Source organism: Microtus pennsylvanicus, chromosome 13 (genome assembly GCF_037038515.1).
Source record: "Microtus pennsylvanicus isolate mMicPen1 chromosome 13, mMicPen1.hap1, whole genome shotgun sequence".
Lineage (NCBI taxonomy): Eukaryota > Metazoa > Chordata > Mammalia > Rodentia > Cricetidae > Microtus > Microtus pennsylvanicus.
In genome coordinates this window covers 37,567,055-37,594,617 of record NC_134591.1, presented here as the reverse complement: position 1 = coordinate 37,594,617, position 27,563 = coordinate 37,567,055, and the positions used below count along the sequence as shown (strand labels likewise).

The 27,563-nt window shown below is 45.2% G+C and overlaps 1 long non-coding RNA gene across 1 annotated transcript; it reads left to right on the top strand.

Moving 5' to 3' along the window:
- Nucleotides 1-12,674: 12,674 nt before the first annotated feature.
- Nucleotides 12,675-27,205, top strand: LOC142834494 (uncharacterized). The gene is made up of 3 exons (XR_012907587.1): nt 12,675-12,743; nt 27,042-27,078; nt 27,161-27,205. It is a non-coding gene; the product is annotated as an uncharacterized LOC142834494 (long non-coding RNA).
- Nucleotides 27,206-27,563: the final 358 nt, after the last annotated feature.

The window sequence follows — 27,563 nt, the reverse complement described above, 5'->3', positions numbered from 1 at the left end:
TTTAATCCGTGGTGATCTGATAAGACACAGGTGGACACTGATATTTTTTTGTATCTGTGGAGGTTTCCTTTGATTCCGAGTATGCGGTCAATTTTTGAGAAGGTTCCATGAGCTGCAGAGAAGAAGGTATATTCTTTCCTATTTGGGTGGAATGTTCTATAGATGTCTGTTAAGCCCATTTGCTTCATTACCTCCAATAATTCTCTTAATTCTCTATTAGGTTTCTGCCTGATTGTCCTGTCCCTTGGAGAGAGAGGTGTGTTGAAGTCTCCTACTACTATTGTGTGTGGTTTGATGTCTGCCTTGAGTTCTAGTAATATTTCTTTTATATAAGTAGGTGCTTTTATATTGGGGGCGTAGATATTCAGGATTGAGACGTCATCCTGATGAATTGTTCCTGTTATGCGTATAAAGTGACCATCTCAGTCTCTTCTGATTGATTTTAGTTTGAAGTCAGTTTTGTTAGAAATTAGTATGGCCACACCTGCTTTTTTCTTAGGACCATTTGCTTGAAACACCTTTTCCCAACCCTTTACTCTGAGTAGGTGCCTGTCTTTGTGGTTGAGATGTGTTTCTTATAAACAGCAGAATGTTGGATCCTGTTTTAGTATCCAATCTTTTAGCCTGTGCCTTTTTATAGGTGAATTGAGCCCATTAATATTAAGTGATATTAATGACCAGTGGTTGTTTACTCCGGTTATTCTTATTGCTTTTGGTAGTAGAGATTGTGTGTCTCCCTTCTTTGAGATGTGCTGGTGAAGGGTCACTAGATGCCTGGGTTATTGTAGCCAGTGTTGGCAGTGTTGGATTCCTTGGGTTGCGATTTTCCTTCTATTACTTTCTGTAGGGCTGGATTTGTGGCTACGTATTGTTTAAATTTGTTCTTATCCTGGAATGTCTTGTTTTCTCCATTGATAATGAACGATAGCTTGGCTGGGTATAGTAGTTTGGGTTTGCATCCATGGTCTCTTAGCTTCTGCAGTACCTCTATCCAGGACCTTCTGGCTTTCATAGTTTCCATAGAGAAGTCAGGTGTAAGTCTGATCGGTTTACCTTTATAAGTTACTTGCCCTTTTTCCTTTGCAGCTCTTAATATTCTTTCTTTAACCTGTATGTTTTGTGTTTTGATTATTATATGGCGAGGAGATGTTTTTCTTTGATCCAGTCTGTTTGGTGTTCTGTATGCTTCTTGAATATTTAAATGAATATCTTTCTTTAAGTTGGGAAAGTTTTCTTCCATAATTTTGTTGAAAATATTTTCTGGGCCTTTGAGCTGTGACTCTTCTCCTTCTTCTATTCCTATTATTCTTAGGTTTGGTTTTTTTTTTATTGTGTCCCATATTTCCTGAATGTTTTGTGTTGAGAATTTGTTGGCTTTGCTGTTTTCTTTGATCTGTTCGTTTATTTTCTCTAAGCATCTGAGATTCTTTCTTCTATCTCTTGTATTCTATTGATTATGCTTGTTTCTGTAGACTCTGCTCGTTGACCTAGATTTTCCATATCCAGCTGGTCCTCAGTTTGTATTTTCTTCCTTGCCTTCATTTCAGTTTTCAATTCTTGAACTGTTTCCATTACCTGTTTGATCGTTTTTTCTTGGTTTCCCAGGGTATCCTGTACGTATTTACTCATTTCTTCAAACTTTTTGTTATACTTCTCATCCATTTCTATAAGGGCATTTTTTACATATTGTTTAAGGGACTCTATTGTCTTCATAAAGTCAATTTTTTTCTACTTCTTCTGTGTTAGGTTGTTCAAATACTTCTGTTGTAAGATCATTGGGTTCTGGTGTTTTCATGTTGTTTTTCAGATTATTGGGTGAATTCTTGCCTTGGCGCCTGCCCATCTTCTCCTATTGATCCTATCTAATGGGTCTTTTAAAAACCGGATCAGGTTTCCCTGCTGGCCAAGGGCTCCACTTACAAAATGCCCTTGCTCTGTTTCCTGGTTCCTGCTGCAGGCCAAGAACCCTCTCACCCCTCCGAAGGGTCTTCAGGACAGGACCAGGCTCCCCGTGTGCCAGTGACCTGGCCAACCAAAGGCCTACCTCTTTGATTCAATTGTAGTAGGGCGATCTGCTCTCCTTATTGCACGCCTGTCCCTGCTGCTTGCGTCTGCTGCAGCGCCAGTCCCCCAAAGCCTCTTCCTGAATGCAGTGTAGTGCGCCGCGCAGTCGCGTCTGGCCACCGCGCCGCCTCTGTGAGTCTGGCCTCCGCGCCGCCTCTGTGCATCTGGCCTCTGCGCCTGTGCGTCTGGCCACCGCGCCACCTTCAATAGAGCTTTAATAACAAAGTTTAACAGTGGAATGTGTTTTGTCGAGGCACGAGTCTTCCCCATTCCCCATTGTCTCATTTCTGTGAAGAGGAATCCAGCTGAGGCTGAGTGTAGTGATCCTGGTCAAGCACTTGCCCAGCATGCTGTGGCCCTGGGCTTCGTCCTCTGCACTAGTGGGGAAAGGCCACCTGCCAAGTCTCAAACTTATTCTAATCTCATTTTTCTAATATAAAATTTGCTACTTTAATGTGCTTTCATCAGTCCCTTGTGTAATTGTGTGTGTGTTTCTGTGAAGCAAGCAGTTAAAAAAAATGCTTTTCCCTATTTATTATTTTTTTCCCTATTTATTATTGACTTATTTATTTCTTATTGGTTTTTAAAAAGAGTTAAAGGGTAGTTCAGGCTGGCAATCAAATTCATGGAAATCCCGCTTTAGACTTCCAAGTGCTAAAACCAGCAGGAGCCACCGCCTAGCCCTTTTAGTTTTTGATTGACAGGATTGTTTGGTTAAGGTAAGTCAATATTTGTTGAGCAGCTGTGCAGTTAGTCACCCCATTTCACCCTTGAAGAGTAGAAGAGTTTGCATAACGAAACACCTGAGGATGCTCCGAATCCCCAAGTCACACTGCTAAGGAGTGGAAGAGTAGAAGTTTGAACTCAGAAAATACACACACACACACACACACACACACACACACACACACACACACACACCATGCCCGCATGTATGTGCGTGCCAAGCACACAAATGTAAGTTATGTAAGTTAATTTAGCATTGCTTTGGAAATTGTCACACTGCGTATTTACACAGGAAAGCCTGTCAAAGGACAACCTTGTGGGATTAGTTCATTCTTTTCACCTTTACCTGGGTTCCAGGGATGGAACCCTGTTTGCCAAGTTTATGAAACATGAGCCTTTACCCACCGAGCAATGCTGCTGCCCTCACTTAGTTTTTGGATATCATAATAAGTGACATTTTGGAACAACTAAATCAGGCATGTGTAAAATCACCATGAAACCGTGAAACCTTCTGCTACACACATTGTCTTCTTACATCTACTCCCAGGCTGGCCTTGAACTTGTAGCTAAAAATGGCCCTCCTAGCCACGCCCCCCTTTCTTCAGTTCAAGGCTTGCAGGGATTTACTGCCACCCCCAGTGTCTGCTGTGCCGGAGATCAAACTCAACATGCTAGACAGTGTCCTTTGAGCATGCTAGGTAAGTACCCTGCCGGCCGAGCTATGTTGTTTTTCCTTCGGCTTAGAGACTGCACCTGAAACTACTGATTTACCACCTGCAGCCCCGTGGCCCCACAATCAGTGTCCCCACTGCTCAGGCTATGGCCACTACTGTCAAATGTAGTTTTCACTAAGTCTCTTTCATTCTACTTACCAATAAAGACTTAGGAGACAGATGTAGGGGTGACTAGCTCAGAGAGGTCAAGAGGCAACCAGCTGACCTCTTTTTGGTCAGAGACCCAGCAAGAGAGAATCTCTCCAGTCATCCCAAACCAAAAAGACCCCAAAACTCCCAAGTCCCTCCCTACTTCCTGTAAGTATCTGTATTCCTGGCACCTCCATATACTCTATGGCTAATTCCTGTCAGCTAGCTGCTGGCTCTCTGCCCCTCACACTCCCATCCAAGGTTAATTCTATTAACACAGTCTCTGGTTTCACAGTGTGAACAAATATCCCGCAACAGAGCTACATCCCTGCCCTAGGTACTCCAGAAGTTTTTCCGTAACTGGGCAGTGGTGGCGCACGCCTTTAATCCCAGCACTTGGGAGACAGAGGCAGGCAGATTTTTGTAAATTCGAGGCCAGCCTGGTCTAGAACATGAATTTCAGGACAGCCAGGGTGAGAGAGAGAGAGAGAGAGAGAGAGAGAGAGAGAGAGAGAGAGAGAGAGAGAGAGAAACTGCATTTGCTATGGTAGATATAACAACTCTGTGCGGTTGCTGCTTTCCTTTCTTGTTTACACAGGTTCCAGGTTGTTAGGCTTCTGCAGCAAGCACCTTTATCAACTGGGCCATCTCAATGTTAATGTATTTATTTATTTACTCTATAATCCTGGCTGGTCTGAAACTGGTTGAGTAGACCAGGTTGGCCTTGAATTCACCGAGAACCACTTGCCTCTGCTTCCAAGCACTGGGATTAAAGCTGTGTACTACACTAAACCCTCATCACCTTTTTGAAGTGATTATTTGGCCTTGACATTACTATGTTTAACAACTCTTCCCTTCCCTCCCTCCTTTCCTTGCTTTGCAGTACCAACAACTGAGTCCATATCTTTTTACATATTAGACAGCCACCCTTCCACTAAGCTACATTTTAACTTGATTTTTGAGACAGGCTTTGATGGCAGGTGCCACCTGAAGGCATGTCCCATCTCTTGTATCCAGTCCACTGCACTGTCCTTTTCCCAGAGAAGACCCTTTCTCTACATGGACTATTTCCTTCTGCTTGGGACACCCACACCATCCACTTCAGTTATTTTCTCCTTCTCTTTCTTCTTTCCCCTTCACCTCTTCCCCCAACCTTCAACTAACCCCCCACCCCACCCCACCCCACCCTACCACACACACATGTGCATACACACACACACAAAGAGAGAGAGAGAGCGAAAGCAAACCCGCATCTTATCTCATGACCCTGAGTTTGACATGCTTATGGTGTCCCTAAAGTGAGTTCTATGCAGGCAGGAATCATGACACCCCCAGAGGTCCCAGAAGCTGGCATGAGCTGCATGTGGTTTGCAGAACTCTAAGCCGTGTGAGGCCTGGGTGGAATCTTCCTGTTTTCTGAGAATGAGTGAGAAGAGCAAAGAAGGTGCTTTCCATCCCCGCTTCCCAGGGCCCAAGAGTGGCTCCAGCCTGAAGCCTGCATCTTTCTACAGATGCGTCAAAAGATGTGATCCCAGCAGAGCCAGCTCCCAGTTGCTCCTGTTTCTCACACCCCTGCAGGAGGCCAGGGTAATGTCTCTCCCTGGGAGAACTGCTCTCAGAGCATCAATTTGGGGACCGTCATCTGAAAATTGGGGAGCCCACTGTCTTAAAAAGGATACTTCTCACCCAGGGTGTGGGAAGCTAGGAGGAGAAAGGGAAAGAAATGGGGGTGGGGAGAGACACTGTCTTTGGTGAGGTAGAACCGTAGAAGCAGTTGAAAATAGGCCCATGTTTTATTCACTGAGTGAAACTCTAGACGGATTTATTCATTGAGAGGAGAAAAAGACACACAATGTCCCTTCAGATAGAGGCTTGCATGCCTGCCCACACACACCCTTGGTGCTCAGAGATGTTAAGAAGCTAGTGCAGTTCTGGGATTTTGAGGCATGGTGAACGTCCATCACCCTTTCTCCTCTTTCTCTATAAAGCAAATGCCAAATCTGTGGGACAGCAAGATGACTCAGTGGTTAAATGTGCTTGCTGCTAAGTCTGATGGCCTGAGTTCAATCCCCAGAACCCAAATGGTTGAAGGACAAAATGGACTTCCACAAACTGTCCTCTGACTCCCACATGCCTATCGGGGCACGTGTGGGCATGCATATGCAAACACAATTAATACATTAATATAAAAACTTAGAAAGCAAAAATCAAAACAGCAACTTAGCAAGACAATAGAATCCAGTGGGCACATTTGTCCAGAGGAGACCTGAATGGGTGAGCACCTAGACTGTCATCCCAGAGGGAGGGTGCAGGGAACCCTCGTCTTCACCACTGTTCTCTGTGCGCAGTGGTGTCTTGGTCACTTTCTGTTGCAGTGATAAGCACCATGACCAAGGCGACATAGAGAAGCTTAATTCTGGCTTGCCGTTCCAGAGGGTTACAGTGGATCATGGCAGGGACATGGCCGTAGGTGGCAGGCATGATGGCAGAGAAAAGAAGCTGAGAACTCACACCCTCAACTGCAAGAGAGAGACGAGAGAGAGAGAGAGAGAGAGAGAGAGAGAGAGAGAGCATTCAGAGTTGCCTAAGGTTTAGAAACCTCAAAGCTGTCCCCAGCAAGGCTGCACATCCTAGACTCCCCAAACAGTTGGTACTGAAGACTAAGTGTTCAAGTGTCAGGGCCTATGAGGGACATTTCTCATTCAAACCACCACATACAGATGCACTAAGAATATCATAATAAAGACTCATCTGCCTTAAAATAATAACACTTTATTTACGTGAGCTCGTGTGTTCACAGATGCATTTGGTTGTGGGGACCAGAGGACCTTCTTGTGTATTTTTCTCAGGTTCCACCAAGCATTCATTCATTCATTCATTCATTCATTCATGTAGTCATGCATGTTGCATCTGTACTATATGTGGGAGTCAGGAGACAGCTTGCAGGCACGTGCCTGTCTGCTCCATTTACCATGTGAGTCCGTGATTGAGCTCTGGTTATCAGGTTTGGTGGCATGGTAAATGCCTTTAGCTGCTACTTTCTCTCTCCTCTCCTCTCCTTCCTTCCTTTTTTCTTTTTTAACCTGGAGCTTGTCACATAGGCTAGACTGTCTGAGTCAGCGAACCTCAGGGACCCCCGTGTCTCTTTTCTCTTACGTCACTTCTCCCTCTCCTATGCTAGCACACACTACTGCACCAAGTTGTATTTTAAAATGTGGATTCTAGGGCTCGAACACAAGTCCTGTGTTTGCCAGACAAGTACTTTACCATCTAAGGCATCAGCTTGGCCCCCAGGTACGCTTCCAGATGCATCTGCTTTAACATCAATCCTACCCTAATTCAACGTGTGAATGACTGACCGAGACCTCCAGCTCTTAGTCCCCTCTCTGTCAATGATGTGACCCTTAGAAATCATTCTCTACAGTGTTTCTCAGATTGTGTCTTTGACTCATTAAAATGTCTCTTGACCAACATTTTTTAAAATGTAGCTCAGTTGGGAGAGTGCTTGCTTATCCTGTACAAAGGATGTGGTTCAATTCCCAGCACCACATAAAACAAAGCTGTAATCCTAACACCTGAGAGAAAGAGGCAGGAAGATGAGAGATTCAAGGTCGCTTTTACTAAAAAGCAAGTTCAAAGTCAACCGGGGCTGCATGAGTCCCTGTCCAAAAAAAAAAAAAAGCCATCAGAATGCAGAGCATGCAGTAGGGTGCTTTGGGAAATGCACACACTTGTCTGCATGTGTGTGCACTGCGAATTTGTGTGGTGTGTGGTGGGACACAGCTGTACTCTGCAGTATGGCTTCCAGTCAAGCTGTTCTACCGATCTACATATTAGGCTTAAAGGGATCATCTCATTCTGTGCCTCAAGGACTGAAGCCAGTTAAGGCAGACGTTTGTTCAGGTCACCAGGAGCACAGCAGGATCAGAATCTGGGCCTCAGTCTCTGTAGGCGGATATTTCTGTCCCTCTTACAGCTCCCAAATCACAACACAGTGTAAACAGAGACTGCACTTTCGATTCCTGGCTGCCCAGACCCGAATAATCACACAGAAACTATATTAATTACAACACTGCTTGGCCAATGGCTGAGGCATAGTCCTAGCTAGCTCTTACATCTTAAATTAACCCATTTTTATTATTTTATATTTGACACTGTAAACAGTAAGGTTCTAGCGTCTTTCTCCTTCAGTAGCTACATGGTGTCTCTCTGACTCCACCTTCTTTCCTCTTCTTCCTCTCTCTCTCTCTCTCTTCTTGGATTTCCCACCTTGCTATATTCTGCCCTGTCATAGGCTAAAGCAACTTCTTTATTAACCAACAGTAATAGAGCATATTCACAGCATACAGAGGGAAATTCCGCATCAACACAGAGACTTCTTAGTTATGAAACTTGGCTGATACCTTAGTTTTGGTCCTAACTTATGGGCAGAGTTTCTCTGTGGCCTGGCAGTTGCTCCCAAATAACCATCCAGAGACTTAAGATTACTTATAAATGATTGACCAATAACTTAGGCTTGTTTTTTTAGCTAACTCTTATAATTTAAATTAACCCATTTTTATGTGTGCTGCCCTGGGCTCATTTACCTCATCTATGAAATTTCATGTTGCTTCTTTTGAGTCTAGCTTGTGGCTCCTCAGACTCCGCCCTTCTTCTTCCCAGCATTCTTTCTGCCCCCAAAATCCTGCCTACCTAATGACCAATCAGCTTTTTAGTAACAATGAGAGCAACACATTTCACAGTGTACAGGAATGATTATTCTACAGCACGAACTAGTTTTTTGTTGTTGTTGTTGGTGGTGGTTTTTGTTGCTGTTGTTGTTTGTTTTTTCTAGACAGGGTTTCTCTGTAGCTTTTGGAGCCTGTCCTGGAACTAGCTCTTGTAGACCAGGCTGACCTCAAACTCACAGAGATCAGCCTGCCTATGCCTCCTGAGTGCTGGGATTAAAGGCGTGCATCACCAGTGCCTGGTTTCTAACTAGTTCTTATAATTTAAATTAACCCATATCTTTTAATCTACATTCCTTTATGTGGCTCAGTTACCTTTACTAATAGACAAGGCCCTAACACCAGTGACGACTCCAAGGCTTCTGTTTACCTAAAAGTTACAAAAGGAAATGGCAGGGTAAATGTCCCCTCTGCCCCTGGCAGTGTGCTGAGCTGTGGGCTGTGAAGCTGCCCACACAGGAAAGAGTCCAGGAGAGAGCACATTAAAATGCCCAGGTCCAAGCTGCCCAGGTGCAGGTGACTGGAGAGCTCTGCCAGGCTAGGTTCACAGTGTAAACCCTTTCCCCCATGCCTTCTGGCAAAATCCTCAGATCTGCCAACCCCAGTGCCTTTGTTTGCCTGCTTTGGCACTCTGAAGGCCTCAGCCAGTTAGCAAGGTTGAGCACTGGCAGCAGCATTTAGTAAGCTGAATACTTCCTTATATTTTCCTGATTTGTTCTCATAAAAAGTGACCTTAGCCTAACTCCTGTAGCACATGATTGTGGAATGTACCCTCCTGGAAGACACGGCCTTATTTTTCACCATGGGTAGGCTGAAAATATGCAAAAATTATTTTCAGATTCAACTTCAGATGAGTTTGTTTGGGTTATGATAATAATGAAAGTTAGGATAATGTGCTGTGTTACTGGTATTTGATAACGTATCCATCTTTATAAACGTGTGTGTGTGTGTGTGTGTGTGTGTGTGTTTTCAGACCTAGAGCTTTTATCCCAAGCTTTAAGAATGCTAGGTAGCATGTTCCTCGGGCTGCATCCCTCAGGTTTCACTGTGTTACGAGGCTCGTCCTGAGCTGCTGGGCTCAAACCATCCTATGTGGCCTCAGCCTCCTGAAGATCTGGGACTGAAGGCATGTGCCACAGTGCCCAGCTACATAGATCATGACCGGATGTCACAAAAGTCATAGTCAAATAAGTATGTCACTGACTTGATACATCAGTCAAAGCTGATAACTCAGTCCAAGCCTTGGGGTCTTGAATTTTCAATTTACTAGTGCATACAGGCAAATATGGAGGCTAAATCAACATTTATCATCTCTATTTATAAATCATGGGGAGGGAATGCCAGAACTCCCAAACCTGTATGTTCTCAGCCACCTGAAAACAGAACCATTTCCGTTCTCCTCTGGGTTTTGGATTTGAATGTACATCACACACTTAATGGGGTGGGCATTTACACACAGGCCCTGCTATCCCCGAAGGCACTGTGGCAATTTGGCATCCACTGAGGTCTGTCTGCGGAACCTGCCTCTGCTCTTCACCTGCATGGTCTGCATTGCCCTTCTGCAGGAAGCTGCCTCAACTCCTGTTCTCACTTCGTGTAGTAATCTCACACTTGTGGGCTTCAACTTACAGTGTTAGCTGCGTCATTCTTCCCTAGAAAAGGCAGCTTTATGCTTTTATACATTTGATAATGTATGTCCCAAGCAAATAAAGACAAGCCTAGTATCCTATATGTATGTATTTTACTTTATTTATTATGTGGGGGGGGGGCAGGTGGTTGTGATGTGGAAGTCAGAGGACAACTTGCTGGAGTCAGTTTTCTTCTTTTACCTCGTGGGTCTTGAGCATTGGATTCAGGTCATAGTTTGAGCAGCAGTGACCTTTACTGGCCAAGCCCCCTTGCCAGCCTCGAGCCTGTTATAATAGGTATCCAAATGTGTGTTGAATGACTAGTGCACACAGGCAAATATGGAGGCCAAATAGATATTTATCGCCGCTATTTATAAATAAGGGAACTGGAGTTTGTATTGAACCATGTGCTCAAGAACACAAGTAGTTATTCTTAACTTCAGAGTCAGTTTTCTGAATATTAGTGGTAATAGCAGTTTCCTGCCCCCACTGTATTATTGGAATTAAAATAATTTAGCACAAGGAGAGGCTAATATGGTACTTCTTGCACCCTCCTTAGAGAAAGTGAGTAATTCTAATTTTGGAATAAAAATATTCTTCGTCTCATCTATAGCAGTGAAAGAACCAGTGTTAAATAAGATGCCACAATGTCTACCCTATGCTGCTAACCCCAAGTCTAGAGAAGAGAAACATAAATGGCTGACTAACACCAAACTGCTTCCCTTGGAGTCCATGTGCTCTGTGTCTGTCTGTCGTCATCATCATCATCATCATCATCATCACCATTATCTCTCTATCATCTCTCTATCTACCTATCTATCTATCTATCTACCTACCTACCTACCTACCTATCTATATTTTATCTCTGTCTCTCTGTGTCTCTGTCAAGGTCTTGCTATGTAGCCCAGGATGGTCTTGAATATGTGTTTGTCTGTCTCAGTGTCCCGAGTGCTGGGATTCCAGGTGTGAACCAGCCACCAGCCTGGCCCATAGTCTTTCTTGAAATAGAATTTCAAAGTTACGAGAGGCTTGGGAAGCCATGCAGGATTCTGGGCCTCAACCTTCTTACAACTAGACAGCCCATCCCACTGACTGACAGCCCATCCCACTGACAGCCCATCTCACTGATAGACAGCTACATCATCAGTAAATTGTCGTGTTATTGGGAAATTATTTGTATGAAACTGAAATTTATGCCCAGGTAAGTTCTGGTGTGAGTTCTGACTGCCAGGGCTCAGCAGAAGAAAACGAAACAGCCTTTACTTCAGATAGGCATTTCTGATGGTCAAGAGAAACAAGCATCTCTTGTGTCCCAGGAGATGCATCCCTCAAAGGCACCGCCCTACCTGCTGTCCCATCCTGGCTGTCCCACCAGCACGCCTTGGCTTGTTGGCACGTTACTGCACAGCCTCCTCCTGTGCTCTCCGTGTGATATTGGGACTGTTCTCATGGCCCCACAGTTTGAGTGAGAACTTGGTTGGACTCTAGAAGGAAAAAAGCACCCCACAGATGGAGCTGAGCCCCTTTGGTCATATGAACACTACTCATGACCTTTGTTGATCCCATCCCCCCTTTCTGTGCCCTCCTTCCACACACAGGGCCGTTATGACAACAAGAGTATTTATTAGCCCAGACATTTTATATATACTGATTATTTCGCTTTTGGGCTAGAGAGGTTCAGAGAGGTTGGTTCTGTGTTGTATTTGGGGCTAAAGTCACAAGTGTCTAAGGTTGAGTAGGTCATCCTCTATATCTGATTCCAAATCCTAGGTTTGATGAATGCCCTTAGGCACTACCAAAGGTACAATTTACACTCTGACATGTCTATTTTCTCTCTTCCTGGGTCTCACTGTGTTCTTCCTCCTTCCTCTTTCTCTTCCCCACCCCCTTATCTTCCTTTCTTTGCCTCCTCCTTTCTCTTTTCAGCTTAAAAAATTAAATTTCAGCTAAGCAGTGGTAGCACACACTTTTAATTCCAGGACTTGGGAAGCAGAGGCAGACGGATCTCTCCGAGTTCAAGGCCAGCCTGGTCTACAAAGAAAGTTCCAGAATAGTCAGACCTACACAGAGAAACTGTGTTTCAGAAAACAAAACAAATAAAAAATTAAATTTTATTTATTATCATTATGCGTGCGTGCGTGCGTGTGTGTGTGTGTGTGTGTGTGTGTGTGTGTGTGTGTGTGTGTAAGATCTGGGGCCAGGGGGTAGGTACACATGCCACAGCAGCTCTGTGGAGTCAGTTCTCTCCTTCCACCTCTACGGGAGTTCAGGAGATTAAATTCAGGTCACCAGACCCGTGTGGCGAGCGCCATTTAGACAAGGTCACTGTGTCCCAGGCTAGCTTCAAAGTCAACCGCAGTTTGTCTTTAACGCCGGCTCTGCTAAGTGAGCCTGCCGACTCCACCCACGTGAGACTGTTTACTCACAGCCAAGCTTCTTTAGAGTCTGATAAGCGTTAACATAAACAGGATGCGAAACAGATGAACGCATCCAGAGTTTTGTTGAGGAAAAGGACAAACATAAAGGACCGAGGGAAAGATGGGTCCAGATGGAATGTGAGATTGCACCCTCCTGATTATTCGCAAAAGGGATGAAGGCCCGTGTTTCAGGCTTTAAAAATGTTCCCTGCACTCAGTGCACCTGTGGCGCAAGCCTGACGCTTGCTCCACTTCGGCAAGGACTTAGAGCAAACAGTTGGCTTCAGCTGCTCCTGAGTCTCCAGTGCTCTTACAAAGGTGAGTATCGTTGTTTCTCACGGGATCCTGCCTCTCTTCTTGCCCTCACTCCCCTTCATTTGCGATGAACCCTCTCTGTATGGTCCAGACTCGTCTAGAACTCACGGTCTGCCTGGCTCCTGCATAACAAGCCTATGAAGAAAGTGTTGTCTTTGTTACCATTCTGTAGGCTAGGAAACTGGCCAATGGGTGGCATGCTTGCCCAGCATGGAGAGGCTCTGGTTTGATCCCTAGCTTTAGAAAAAGTGACAAGATGGCCCATGACTGTACTCCCAGCTCATGGCAGGTGGAGGAAGGAAGATCAGGCTTTGAAGCCCCTTTTAAAGCCAGCCTAGGCTACACCATGCTTCAAAAACAAACAAAAAACCTGGCACATGGACTGGAGAGATGGCTCAGAGGTTAAGGGCACTGCCTGCCCTTCCGAAGGTCCTGAGTTCAGTTCCCAGCAACCACATGGTGGGTCACAATCATCTGTAATGAGATCTGGTGCCCTCTTCTAGCCTGCAGGTATTACATGCAGACAGAGTACCAAGAATATTGTATACATAATAAATAAATAGATTTAAAAAAAAACCTGGCACAGAGGACAAAGTTAAGCGATCCCAAAGTAACTTATCCTTTGTCCCTATTCATCTTACAGGGAACCTGAGTATGTAAAAACTCATAGGAACAAATGATTTAGTCAAAGAAAGGGCAGAGGAGCTGAGCAGACACCTCCCAGTGATCAATTCATCCATAAAGAAAGGCTCAGCATTCTTTGCCATCAGGAAAATGCAGCTCGAAACCTTGAGATTGCACCCACCCTACTCAGAATGGCCATCGTGAGGAAGAGGGGTGCGAAGGGAACAGGGGACCCTTATAGGGAATCCTTATAGACAGTTTGTAGAAATGTGAATTAGTACTGTCATTGTGGAAATCAGTATGGAAGATGCCTGAAAAATTGAAAATAGAGACAGGTATAGTGGCACACGCTTGAAATTCCAGCACTCTAGAGCCTGAGACAGGAGAATCATAATTTTAAGGCTAGCCTGGGCGATATTATGAGCCTTTGTCTTAAAAAAGAAAACCACACCGCCACAATAACAACAAACAGGGCATCATGGAGTGTGTCTTTAAACCCAGCCTTCAGGAGGCAGAGGCAGATGGATCTCTGTAAGTTCGAGGCCAGCCTGCTGGTCTACAGAGTGAGTTCCAGGACAGCCAGGGCTTCATAAAGAGACTGTGCTTAGATAAACCAGAGGTGGTCCCTGTCATCATCTTAGCTGTTCGGGAGGCTAAAACAAGAGGGGCACAGACTCAGGGCAGTCTGGGCATTCCGTGGTACTGGAATGCCCACAAAACCATGTTTACTGCCATCATCCCCTATGCTCCTCCGAACAATCCAAGGATGTTGTCTGGACGACAGTTCATTGCTTTGTTCTATGCAATGTGGATCTGAATCTCAGGCTGTGAACCTGAGGCCTGAGAGTCAGAGCTTGGACAGGCCCCCTAGAGTTGAGTCTTGCCTGGGCACTCGCCTGCTCCTCCTTCTTCCCTCCTCTCTTGTACTGCCCCTGACAGCTCATGTAATCTCTGCCCTTGCTGTCAGCCTTTCGGCCACAAGCAGCCACCAGTTCGGAAAGCATGGAGTTAGACTAAGCAGAGCTGTTGTTTTCCAGGCTCTGCTTGCCAAGTCATCTGGTCACCCTGACTTGTCACAGCACAGGGGCGATGCTCTAAGGGTCGTCTTGATCCTCGCGTGCACCAGAGCCCAGCTGAATCGCAGCGTCTGGCTACCACACACGTGTTTTTTTTTTTCTCCTGGTCACGTGATCCGCGTTAGTGCCGTTCTTAGCCACTTTTCCACCGCTGTGAAAAGGTGCCATGACCAAGGCGACTTACAAAAGAAAGAAAGCATTTCATTGAGGGTTTGCAGGGTCAGAGGGTTAGAGTTCAAGGCCATCATGGCAGCGGGCAGGCACGGTGCGGGAGCAGTAGCTGAGAGTTTACTTCGGCTTTGCAAGCGCGTGGCAGAGAGAGAGAGAGAGAGAGAGAGAGAGAGAGAGAGAGAGAGGGAGGGAGGGAGGGAGGGAGGGAGGGAGAGAGAGAGAGAGAGAGAGAGAGAGAGAGAGAGAGAGAGAGAGAGAGAGAGAGAGAGAGAGAGAGAGAGAGAGAGATTCACAGTAGCCCATCAAAAGATCTACACCTTCGTTCATTTTCCCTGGGTAGACAATAAGCCAAGCGACTGTCCTGGAAGCTTCCAGTGGGTGGGCTCGTGGAAGGGCAGCTGGCCTGAAGTTCCTGCTTTGCCAATAAGGAGAAGTAGTTGCTTGCACTCCGGTCAGCTGAGAAGAAAGGCCCCCAACCCCCATGCTGCTCTACAACAGTGGTTCTCAACCTGTGGGTCACAACCCCTTAGGGGCGCATAGCTGATATTCGTATTACGGTTCGTAACAATAGCAAAATGATAGTTATGAAGTAGCGTAGCGATGAATGATTTTATGGTTCCACACGTGTGGAGCTGTGTTCAAGGGTCGCAGCGTTAGGAAGCCTGAGAAGCCCTGCTCTCGAGTCTAGACTGTGCCACCTACCAAGCTTTTTAGAGTTTCCTCACTTGGGCAGATCAGTGGCACACAGGTCCTGGGGTAGAGGGGATTGCTTAAGCTTCATAATTGAGCCCCACCCTAGGCAACGAGGAGAAAACCCTGCCTCTTTTTGTTTGGTATGTCTTCTTGAGACAAGGTCTCACTCAACATGTAACCCTGGCTAGCCTGGAACTCTGTGCCTGGCAAACCACCACCTCTTAAGAAAAAGAATAACTTCTTAAGCCAGGTGGTGGTGGCGCACGTCTTTAATCCCAGTACTCGGGAGGCAGAGGCAGGCGGATCTCTGTGAGTTGGAGGCCAGTCTGGTCTACAGAGTGAGTTCCAGGACAGGCCAAAGCTAGAGAGAAGCTCTGTACCCGGTCTTCCCCAGAGAGAGAGAGAGAGAGAGAGAGAGAGAGAGAGAGAGAGAGAGAGAGAGAGAGAGAGAGAGAGAATAACTTCTTATAATGAGAAATATTTTATAGGGTGCTATACATAATAGAGCACACCTAAAATCCCAGGGCTTAGGAGGCTGAGGCAGAAGAATTGCGAACCTCAGCCTCAATCTGGACTACATAAAAAGACATTGTCTCAAAAATACTATTGTCTAAGTAGAATGATATAGCATGAAATATCTTATAATTGCCTTTTGTTCACATAGGAAGATTTCCCTGAGGGTTATCCAAATTGTGGTGTATTTTTATTCTGTTACTGTCTGATTTTTTTACATCTAAAATCTATATAATTAAATATTTATTTTTTAAACATTTCTGTTGAATATTTTAGCAACCAAAATCTATAGCCAGGGTTAGAGAGGGCATCTGGGCCATTTCCGTGGCGGGACAGCGTGCAACCATCTGAACGCTTGTCTTCACTTTAGAGCAGGGAGGACAGTCAGATCTTTATACACAACACTGACTCCTCACTGTGCGCAGAGCCTCGCTACTGAGGCCAGGCAGTGGGTGTGTTCCTTGTCTTCCTTTCTCCCTCAGGCTGGGAATGTTATCCAGGGCCTCACGTATAATAGGCCCGGGCTCTGTGGCTAAACTGCATCTCCAGCCCCTACATGACATCTGTAGCCTCAGAGACACTCTAAGCCCCAGCATGTGGGGGATTGGGAGAAACAGCAGCTCCAGGGCTGAAGACAAGCAGCAGCAGTTAAAAGTGTCTGTCTCTCCTGTGGAGAACTAGAGTTCAGTTCCCAGCTCCCGCACGGGTGGCTCACCTTTAACTCCAGCTCCGGGAGTTCTTACACCCTCATCTGACCTCTGCAGGTACTTGCACACATATGTATATAAGTGCATACACATAAAATAAAAGTAAGATAATCGTTAAAAATATTAGGTTCAATCATTCACCTTTTATGGCAGTATCTCCCATTCACACTCCCCACAGAGACTGGCTTGCTGATTCCATGTGGGCAATGTATGGCGGTCCAGACAAACTTCTCAGTGAGGTCTTCCTTTGGAATCCCTCAACCTTTTCTCTTGGCCTGCCCATGACAGTCATCCCAAAACAGGCCTTCCTGGGGAGGTGATGCCCATGTCCCATAGGTGACTGTCTAGAATCCATGTCACCTAGGACAGAGGTTAGCTGATAGATATGAATTGGGAATAGAGTTTAGTCCTTCGTAGGCCAAGAGCAGGAATCACTCTAGGCGACGCGGAGCCAAATGAAAAATCTCTGTTCAAAGTTCCCAGAAGGGGGCTTGATTTGACAGGAATATGGGGCTTAATGGACCCCATCGGAGACTACTGTTCGACAAGGTTGTTCTGAGAAGCAAAATTAATAGCTCAGAAAATGTTTGGCCAACTATGAGCGCTATATAAAATACTAGCATTTCACAACAGTCGCCTGACTTACCGCGAAGGCAGCCCTCCCTAAGTAGCTTTTTGGCTGTGTGCCATCAGGAAAGGGGACTTCTGATGTGTGTATGTACGAGATTTTAAATGAAAGGTCAGTCTTCATAACTAGGGAGGCTAGATGTAAAAAAAAAATGAATAGTACATGTCAGTGTGTGTGTATGAATGTGTGAGCATGTGTATGAATGTGTGTCTGTGTGAATGTGAGTGTGTATATGAATGTGTGTCTGTGTGAATGTGAGTGTGTGTATGAATGTGTGAGTGTGTGAATGTGAGTGTGTATATGAATGTCTGTGTGAATGTGAGTGTGTGTATGAATGTGTGAGTGTGTGAATGTGAGTGTGTGTATGAATGTGTGTCTGTGTGAATGTGAGTGTGTGTATGAATGTGTGTCTGTGTGAATGTGAGTGTGTGTATGAATGTATGAATGTGTGTATGAGTGCATGTGTACATGTGAATGTGTGTATGTGTGCATGTGTACATCTGTATGTGTGTGCATACAATCACACTTGCTTATGTGTCTGAAAGGTGTCAGCAGAACTCCCTGGTTTCCTGGTTATTGTGAAATTTCTGTGACTGGAAACACAGACTCAGACCTTGACCTCTGTTTTGTCAGCTAGTCACGGTCAGCCACCAGGCATATCCAGGGTTCTAGGCTGTGGTACAGTCAGAAACAAACACCAAGTGAGAATGGCTTAAATGTTGCTGGCTTGGTCCTTGGATTCCACGTTTCAGACACAAAGAACGAGGCCTTGTCTTTAGAGTTCACAGTTTTCCCTCCTCCGGTAAGTTCTGGTTGTTGTTTTAGATTTATTTATCTTATTCTATGTGTCTGCATGTATGCATGTGCACCACATGCATGCCTGGTACCTGCAGAGGTCAGAAGAGGTGTCGGATCCCCTGGGAATAGAGTTGCAGGTGGCTGTGAGCTGAGCTAGCAATGTCAGCCAAGGAGGTCTAGTGCCTGAGAAGAGAGCAGGCCAGGAACAGATTTCCCCTTGTATCTGGGAGGAACTCTTTGACCCACACCTTCGTTTCCACCTTTTGAAGTCCATTCCAAACTTCTGACCTCCAGCACTGCAGAAATATAGCTTATTTTATAAGGCATTATAATACAATAAACATTATAAGTATATAAAACACAAGTGTGTGGTAATATGTTAAACTGTAAGATTCAGATGGTGTCTCCAGCCCCAGTCATAGGAACCAGAGGAAGAAGTGAAGGGAAGCCTGGCTCTCATGAGTACCTGATAAAAGACAGCCAGGGCCACAGCTTTGCCTAAAGGCCACCACCGAAAATAATCCTGCAAAGGTATCTGCCCAGCAACTGCTTGTCCAACTTGAAACCCAAGGGGACTGGGGCTGTCCTTGTCATTGATGCTGTGGCTAACTGATTCAAAGCAGCTGATGGAACCCTCCTCTGCTTTGAGCAGTGTCCTATGGATATCAAGCACACAGCTTACTGCACGTGTGTATTCCCACGCAGTACTCTGCCCAGTTAAATATTAAATGTGGGAGAATCTCCCTGTTTACTCTTTAGGTTTTGAGAAAGGAAAACAGAATCTGGGATTTAATGCAGAGGCCGAGCCAAACAGAAAAGAGGATGAGGAGGAGAGAGAGGAGAAGGAAGAGGAGGAGAAGGAGGAGGAAGAGGAGGAGGAGGAAGAGGAGGAGGAGGAGGAGGAGGAGGAGGAGGAGGAAGAGGAGGAGGAGGAGGAGGAGGAGAAGGAGGAGGAGGAAAAGGATGGTGGGCGGAGGAGAGAAACTACTATAAACTCAAGAAGGGAATGTCCCTGTTGGAGGAGCTGAATCAGTGCTCAGAGAGACCATTGTTCTTTGTCATCCTGGATCAAAAGTAGTTGACATAATCCCAGCACCTGGGAGGCAAAAGAAGTATTGCACTTTAAAGTTCAGCCTGATTTACAAAAAATGAAAAAAGGAAGTGAAGGAGGAAGTGAGAAGAGACAGAGAGAGAGAAAAGGAGAGTTGCCAATAAGGTCAGAATTAGAAAAAAGTCTCTAAGCTCCCAAATGGTGAATGGGTCCAGTACTTTTGGAGGAATTGTGGGAAATGGTATAACCGTGGGTGTGAAACCCTCCCTTTAAGATTCACAGCCTCTCCATAACATAGATTGCTACCTACAAACGAGGTCAGTCAGTCTCTTGCCCCAGAATCATGGCAAGCACACTCTGTGTGCCTCACACATGGCCTGGAATATATTAGCACCAAGAAAAACATCCACTCAGTCTGAAGCACTTAAAGCAAGGACATTGAACTGAAGAGACGCAAACATAAAAACTTTAACACAGCAGTTAATAATGCATACTGCTCTTCCAGAGGACCCCAGCTCAGTTCCCAGTATCCATGTTGAGTGGCTCACAGCCTATAGCTCCAGCTGCAGGGGAATCTGATGCCTCCGACCCCAGCACAAGCACCTGCACTCTCGTATGCACACTATACACGCATGCACACAGACACGGGCACATATGCAGAATTAAAAGTAAAATAAAACAAAGGCACTACAAACCGTACATCTGTATCATATTCTATCATCTGAGGCTCAGAAACCTTTATGGAAGAGGGATGGAAGAATTCTAAGGGCCAAAGGTCAGGGAGGAGTGGAAGGAAACGGTTTCATCTGGACCTTGGAGGCCCACCCCACCCATGACCTCACAGAAGCGGTCTGCCTGCAGGAGAAGACCTGCCTGAGGTCAAGCTAGGCTAGGTGGCAATTCCAGCATTGGGGGCGGGGTGACTCATGAGCCCCCACCCCTAGCTGAGGAGTTGGCAGTTAATGGCTTTTGAGGGAGTGTCAATTTTCTTTAAGGGTGTGGCCCCCTGGTTGGCCCACCATACTCTCGAGGATGGCTTCATACACATACCTATATGTGAGGCACAGATTGGAGCCAATGAACTGCAGAAATAAAAAGAGGCCAGGGAGTTGGGAGGGGTAGGGAATGGGAATGGATCGAGGAAGAGTTGGAGGGACAACGGGGGAATGACTATTCTCAAAATGCATTGTATGCACATGTGAAATTCTCGAAAAATTAATAAAAATAGTTTATTCAAAATAGAATAATAAAATCTATAAATAATAAAACAAGCCAGGAATGATGGTACATACCTTTAATCCCAGCACTCAGAAGGCAGAGGCAGAGAGAACTCTGAGAGTTTGAGGCCAGCCTGCTCTATTTTATCAAGCACAAGATCAGCCAAGGATACACAGTGAGATCTGGTCTCAAAAAATAATAGTAGAAAAACAAGAGTGTTGAGAGACCCCTGTTCTTCACATTGCCTTCACCATATAGAGAGGCTGTGGTTCATGGGGAAAATAGTAGAGAAAACTAACCCTAGATGGCTAAAAGACTAAAAAAATGAATGTCTCAAGGGACGGGGAGTTTTGACATAAAGCTATTTGGGCATTTCAGCATCAGCCTAACACAAACCAAGAAACTGGGTTCCTTCGTTAAAGCATTGAGAATTGCAAAATAGCCATGAAAGAGATGTTACCCAAGCTTTGGCCCTGTGAGCACAGATGCATAGGCTGTGCATACAGCCTGTCGGGCAAGAATTAGAAGGTACCCTGCATGGTGACACAGACTCTGAGGGCTGAGGAGGGAGGGAGGGAGGGACTGAGGGAGGGAGGGAGGGAGGGAGGGAGGGAGGGAGGGACTGAGGGAGAGAGGGAAGGACTGAGGGAGGGAGGGAAGGACTGAGGGAGGGAGGGAGGGAGGGAGGGAGGGAGGGAGGGAGGGAGGGAGGAAGGGAGGGGAAGTGAGGGCAGGAGAGAGAGAGAGAGAGAGAGAGAGAGAGAGAGAGAGAGAGAGAGAGAGAAGGAGAGGGAGGGAGAGAGAGAGAGAGAGAGAGAGAGAGAGAGAAGAGGGAAGGAAAGGAGAGGGAAAAGGAGGGAGAGAGGAAGGGAGAGAGGGGGAGGGAAAGAGGGGAAGGGAGGGAAAGAGGAGGAAGAGAGAGAGAGATAGGAGATTTGAACTCAACAACAAGAACTAAAACTCAACAGAACCTGAGAAATGATGCGAGGGAGAAGGAAATGACAGGCCAGTCAGAAAGGAAAGAAAAAAACGAACTCCGTGGTGACTAGGGTCCCCGTGCTCCCTTGAGGGTGGAAGGCAGATTTATACAAGGGGAGGTTTTCAGCTGACTGAAAAAGTGAAAAGCTGTATTAAAGAATTTCCAGAAATATTTCCAGTTCTGAGGTGCAATAATTCTGCCTAGTATTTTAAAGAAAGAATATTGAGTTTCCACGCTTTCCTGAAAACAAACTCAGGGGAATTTGAGAGCAATATAAAGCTCACCTACAGAAACATACATGCACCAGCCTCTTTTCTGATAAGTATGCTTTTGGTAGATACATGGTTTTAAATTTTAAATACATTTTATTTTGTTATTTTGTTGTTTGTTTGTGGCTCTCTCTTTCTCTCTGTGTGTGTTTGTGCACGTGCATTTGTGCGCACGCACATACCATAGCACACGTGGAAGTCAGAGGCTAGCTTGCAAGGTCTTTTCTGTTCTCTCAGCCTGTGAATCCCCAAGACAAAATTCCAGTTGTTAGGCTTGGCAGCAAGAGCCACCCACTGAGCCGACTCGCCAACCCAGAATCCTATGTAGTTATGTAGCTTTTGTCTCTCTTTAAAATTTTTTTTTCATTTATTTATTTTGATGTGTGTGTGTGTGTGGGGGGGGGTGTTTTGCCTGCTTTTATCACATGCATGCAGTGCCTGAGTAGGGCCAGAAGAGGTCGTCAGATCCCTTGGGACTTAACTTAAAAAAGTTGTGAGCCATCACGTGGCCAAAAAGGACTCAAACCCACTTCCTCAGGAAGAGCAGCCAGTGCTCTAAACCTCCAAGTCATCTCTCCAGCCCAATACAGTTTGTTTCTATCTGTCTATTTATGTATTTAGAGACCAGGTCTTACTATGTAACAGCCCGGGCTTGCTGAGAACTTGCCGTATAGACCAAGCTGGCCTTGAACTCACAGAGATCTTCCTACCTTGTAGCTTCTTTCTTAATCTCTCTCTCTCTTTCTCTTTCTTTCGCCTTTTTTCCTTTCTTCCTTTCTTTCACTAATTATTTAAGTTAGCACACAAAATAATGGGTTTTATTATAAAATGATTTTAATTTTTTTTTTAAATTACTTAGCCAGGGTGTATGTCTTTGCGCATGTGCCATGGGACACATGTAGAGGTCAGAGGACAACTTACAGGAGTTGGTGCTTCCTTCTACCACAGGGGTCGTGGGAACTGAACTCAGCTGACCTGGCTTGGCCGCAAGCACACTTCCTCCTGAGCTCTCTAGTCAAGCCCACAAGAATGTTCATTCTTTTCTCAATCTTTAAGCATATGTATCTAGTTTTTATGACTAGTGTAATTGCTTAAGAATGCTTTTTAATGTTTGTGGGTTTTCATGACTACCTAACATTCCTTTGAGTGGACATAGCACAATTTACTATTCCCTAGGAGCTTGGTGACTCAGCTCTTTCCAGTGTTTCGGTATTACAAAGAACCGTGCCCTAGTTTTTTTTTGGTTTTTTTTTTTCACCCATAGCTCAGCTCCATTTTGCTCTAAAAAAGTACTGTTTGCCAAAAAATTAGAGATCACTTGGTCACAAATTCCAAAGCTCACTGGAGTCGCTGAGGGAGGGAGATTCTGCTGATAAGCTATGACAGGCCTCTTCCATGACATCTCAGACATGTATGGTGCAGCCAGACTTCATTCGGTGGTTCAGAGAGCCCAGTTGGTACACTTTCAGAATGGGAGAGAAGGATTCCAAATTTGCAGTTGGTAGATGGGCTCTATGAGCAAAGGTCTACAGGAAGTCTGACGGCTGGTTCAGTTTACCAAATCCTACCCCACAGCTAGGATTCTCGATAACAGCTTAATGTCGGACAATGTGGTGATTTTGGAAACACCAGAGTGGAGGAAGAGTTCATGACCCCGTAACTTTTACTGTAAAAGTGCTAAAATACTTGCAGGTATTACCAAGGCAATTTTCTTAAATAATAGAGAAACCATTAAGAGGAAATGTGTGCACATCTACTGGTGTTTCACGGCTCACACAGAGAAACATACTGTACCCAATCGCCTTGATTGTATTCTTTTAAGTGAAAAACATCTTTGCTGAAGACTTCATTTTTAACCAAACTCACAGGAGGAAAGCTTTTGTGGGCCCAAGCTGCCCCCACCCACTTTCCTACCAGCTAGAACAGTGTTTGCTATCAGGCAATCTTTCCATTAAATTAATGGCTACTTCTTTGGATTAGACACTCACCTTCCATTTGGCAGTGAGAGCCATTTCCTGTCACTCATTTGAAAACTACTCACGGTAAGGGAGGAAGTTCCTTTGATGGCCTTTCCTGTCCTTCCTGGCCATTCTTTTTATATAAGATCCACATAGTCTACTTGTGTTCTTCCATATTGACTCATGTGTCTTCTCTTTGCCCTTCAACCCGATCCTCTTTCAAAAATGTCGCCCTGGTCCCTCCCCATCTATGCTACCCTGAGCCCACTCTGCCCATGTCCTGGCCCCAGCCCACCCATACCAACTCATCCCCTCCCCTCTGATACACTGCTTACACTCATTCCCCTGAGCCACAAATGTCTGCTATGTTCAACCCTCATTCCCCACGCTGCTTGCCAGGCCTTTTCTCTGTGTCCCTTTATCATCACAAACAATACCCAATTTATTTCTCCTAAGGCTCTCCTGGCAATTTAAAATCCACACCGATTGCTTTCTTCTCTGAGTTCATATGGAATATAAATTACCACTATGGTTTTGCTAAGTGCATATTAAGCACCAGGTTCAGTGTATTTTTTAAGTTTTATTGTCATCATTATTATCTTATGTGTATGGGTGTTTTACCTGTGGATAAGTCTGTGCACCGCATTCATGCCTCATGCCTGCAGAGACCAGAATGTGTTGCCTGATCCTCCTGGAACGAGTCACAGAGGGTTAGGAGCTACCACGTGGGTGCTGAAATTTGAACCCAGGTCCTCTGGAAGAGCAGCCAATGCTTTTAACCACTGAGCCACCTCTCCTGTTCCCAAGCCCATTATTTCTACCCTGTAATAACTAAATAAGGTCAATTTGTTCTTGAAAATAAATCAGAGATGGTATAATTTATTTCAATGACTTATTTACATATGTTAATTATATATAATAATGGGTTTCATTATGACATTTTATTCATATACATAATGTGCTTTGATTATATTCATTTCCTATTACTCTCTTTTGCAAAGCTCCTTTCCCCCTTTCTTCCTTCCTTCCTTTCTTTTTTTGAGGCAGAGTTTCTCTGTGTAGCTCTGGCTGTCCTGGAATTCACTCTGTAGACCAGGCTGGCCTCAAACTCAGAGATCTGCCTGCTTCTGCCTCCTGAGTGCTGCCCAACTCGAAACACAATTTTTAATTGGGCAAACAATTTTTTTCTTTTTGAGATTGTGTTTAATTATAACATTTCTTCTTTCTTTCCTTCCATCTCCACTCTCCTTCAAACTTGTGGCCTTTTTTTGTTGTTATATATGTATTTTTATCCACATATATATTCTCAAATATAACCTGCTGAGTTCATATAATGTCACTTGTATGCATGTTTTTCAGGGCTGACCATTTGGCACTGGGCAACCAATTGGTGCGCTCGCTAGTGAGGACCTCTCTCCTGCTCTCAGATTTAGTCAGCTGCCTAGAGTCCTTTGTATAGGGCTGAGGCCTGGCAGCTTTCCCCTGTCATGTCTGGCCTGTCCGTTGCTGTCATCCTCCTTGTTCGGCTCATGCTTGGGAGGCTGTATTGGTGAGACTTTATGAGCTGCTGGACAAACAATTCGAACAGATATGCTGCCAAAGGAAAATTTACATACACAAAAAGGTGCTCACGTTCACGATTCATCAGATAAATAGTGAAAACTACAAAGCATTCTCATTACAAGTTCACGGAACTTGTAAAATTAAAAGGGTCCATAGAGTACTAAGAACTGGTTAAGTCCTCTTTTTTTTTTATGGCAGGAGGGAAAACTTCCTTGGCTTTCCTCTTTCTTTTACTTTGTATTTATTTTGTGTAGGGGAGCACTGGGCATGGGTGGGTGGATTAAAATACGGCACAGCACCTACTTAGAGGTCAGAGGACAACTTTCAGGATGCTCCTCTTCACTGTGTAGGTTCCAGGGAGTGGAGTCAGGCCCTTGGGCTTGGCAGCAAGAGTCTTGACCAGCGAAACCATCCTGCCAGCTCCCCATTATCCCCTTCCTCTCTCTTATTTCCTGCTCACTTCTTCTGAGTCCCTTCCTCTCTCCCACACACCTTCCTTTCACTTTCAGATCTGTGTATATGTGTCGTGTAAATGAGCATGTGCATGCACATTCATGTGTGCCTCCACAGAAGAGGGGGACATCAGGTCCTGCTCTGACTCTGTCTACCTTATTCCATTGAGACATGGTTTCTTACTGAATATGGAGCTAGGTTGGCAGCCAGCAAGCTCCATTGATTCTCCTGTTTCTGCTCCTCACAGTGCTTGCGTTATAAGTGTGTGCAGCCATGCCGGGCTTGTTCCATGGCTGCTGGAGCTTTAAAATCTGCTCTTCATTCCTGCACAGTCAGCGTGCTTACCAGCTGAGTCATATACCCAGTTCCTCAAGTCTTTTCTTTTTTTTTTAATTACGCAATGAATTTCATCAGGGTTGCTTCCAGGAACATGGGCTCCTTACCTGTGGCTATTCCACCAAAAAAAAAAAAAGTCTCTTTCTCCCCCATCAACCATTAACAGGATATAAAACTCAGCGAGGGTTGAGTCCATGAGCCTCACCTTGCTCTACTGCAGGATGTTGTTGGCCCACACTCATGCAGATGGAGTGCAAGTCAGCACAGCTGATGTGAGTGTGAGAGTGTGACATTCATGCCCTGCCTGAAGTCAGCATTCCACCCCTCCTCCAGCTCTGACCTTCTTCCTGCCCCTCATTTGATAGTCTCAACACCTTGGAACAGATAGAGATCCACCTGCCTCTGCTCCCAGATGCCGGGATGAAAGGTATGTGCCACCACTGCCGGCTAGAGCCTTTTCTTGATTAATGGTTGGTACCGGAGGGTTCAGCCCACTGTGGGTGTTGTCAACCCTGGTCAGGTGGTCCTCGGTTGTATAAGGAAGCAGGCTGAGCAATCCATGGGGAGCAAGCCAGTGAGCAGCACTCTTCCACAGCTTCTGCTCCAGTTCTGACTCCAGGTTCTGCCTTGAGTTCCCGCCTTGGCTTTCCCCGTAAGATGGACTGTGATCACGACATGTAAGCCGAAATAACCCTTTCCTCCCCAAGTTGCTTTTGGTCATGGTGTTTCTCACAGCAGGAGAAACCTAGGACAGACTGATAATGTCGACTTTTAAGATAGCATTACCAACGGACAGTGGTGGTGCACGCTTTTAATCCCAGCACTCGGGAGGCAGAGGCAGGTGGATCTCTGTGAGTTCGAGGTCAGCTTGGTCAACAAGAGCTAGTTCCAGGACAGGCTCCAAAGCTACAGTGAAACCCTGTCTGGGAAAAAAAAAATAAAAACAAAGATAACATTACCACCTTACCTCTTAGAGTTCTTTCTTCTACTATTCCCAGGGAAGTGATCTTATTTTCACATTTTGCAGCTACCGTATTTGTGTTTCAGGCAAGGTGGAGCAGAGGAATAAGGAGAAAATGTAGGCCTTCCCACTGAATTAAAAAGACCCTTTCCAGAAGCCTCATTCTACACTGTCCGTGCATTTCTTATTTGTCAGGCGCTAGTTTACCAAAGAGTATGCTAACTCACCCCAATCTTAAGGTATTTTGTTTCCAAGAAGCAATGGCCACCGACACCCATCTTCAGACTTTTATTTTTTCCACAGCACCCCTGGGTCCTCTGGAATCCTGGTGGACAGCAAGGTAGAGCGATAGAGAATAAGAAAATGAGATTTTGAACATTCATAATGAAGACATCAAAGAGATGGTGGTTTCTAATTTACAGGCGCTTTCCCTGTAGAAGACCAGACCTTGGCTGACTTCTCCCTGCATCGCCTAGCACGAGGGCTTCATCACAGACTGCTCATAACGTCAACATGGGCATTAGGCAAGTGAGGCCAGGCCATTGAAAATTATTTTAAGTCCATTTATTGTGTTTCCTTCTCTCTTTTGTTCTTTGCATACATTTTGTTTCCATTTGCGAAATTGGTATCATAAAAACGTTCTGTTTTGCAAGGGAGCTCATGGTAAACAGCTCCTTCTGGCAGCACGACCCAGCTCTTAGAGCAGAGTGCTTACATTTCCATCAGAAAGGACTGCTTTGCTGGAACGCTCCTGATTTCATTTTGATTTGAAAAAAGTAATTCAAAAGCCTGAAGGAAAAAAAAATCCTTTGATAATTACCGAAA